The sequence below is a fragment of the Myotis davidii genome, unplaced genomic scaffold, assembly GCF_000327345.1.
Source record: "Myotis davidii unplaced genomic scaffold, ASM32734v1 scaffold1919, whole genome shotgun sequence".
Taxonomy (NCBI): Eukaryota; Metazoa; Chordata; class Mammalia; order Chiroptera; family Vespertilionidae; genus Myotis; species Myotis davidii.
In genome coordinates, this window is record NW_006290445.1 from 1 (window position 1) to 967 (window position 967).

Consider the following 967-nt stretch of genomic DNA (forward strand, 5'->3'; position numbering starts at 1 on the left):
GTCAGAGATTTTGTTGCCTTTGGATTCCTCTAGAATGTTTATGGTTTCCCGTCTTACATTAAATCCTTTATGCATTTTGAGTTTATTTTTGTGTGTGGTGTAAGTTGATGGTGTAGTTTCTTTTTTTTGCAGGTATCTGTCCAATTTTCCCAGCACCATTTATTAAAGAGACTGTCTTGACTCAATTGTATGTTCTTGCCTCCTTTGTCAAATATTAATTGAATATATTGGTTCAAGTCGATTTCTGGACTCTATTCTATTCCATTGATCTATATTTCTGTTCTTGTGCCAGTACCAGGCTGTTTTGAGAACAGTGGCTTTGTAAGACAGCTTGATATCTGGTATTGAGATCCCACCTACTTTGTTCTTCTTTCTCTGGACCACTGTGGCTATTCGGGGTCTTTTTTTTAATTCCAGGTGAATTTTTGGAGAGTTCGCTGTAGGTCTGTGAAATATGTTGTTGCTATTTTAATGGGAAGTGCGTTGAATTTATAGATTGTTTTGGGTAGTATGGACATTTTAATGATGTTGATTCTACCAATCCATGAACATGGTATCTTCTTCCATCTGTTTATGTTTTCATCTATCTCTTTTTTCAACATCTTATAGTTTTTTGAGTAGAGATCTTTTACTGCTTTAATTAAGTTTATTCCTAGGTAGCTTAATTTTTTTTTTTTTTGGTGTGATGGTAAATGGGATTGTTTTTTTAGTCTTTCTGTAAGTTCATTATTTTTGTATAGAAATGCCATAGATTTTTTGGCATTATTTTGTATCCTGCTACATTGCCAAATTCATTTATTAAGACTAATAATTTTTTGATGGAGTCCTTAGGGTTCTCTATGTACAGTATCATGTCATCTGAAAATAAGGACAGTTTTACATCTTCCGTTCCAATTTGGATGCCTTTATTTCTTCTTCTTGTCTAATCGTAATGGCTAATATTTCCAGTACTATGTCGAACAGGTGT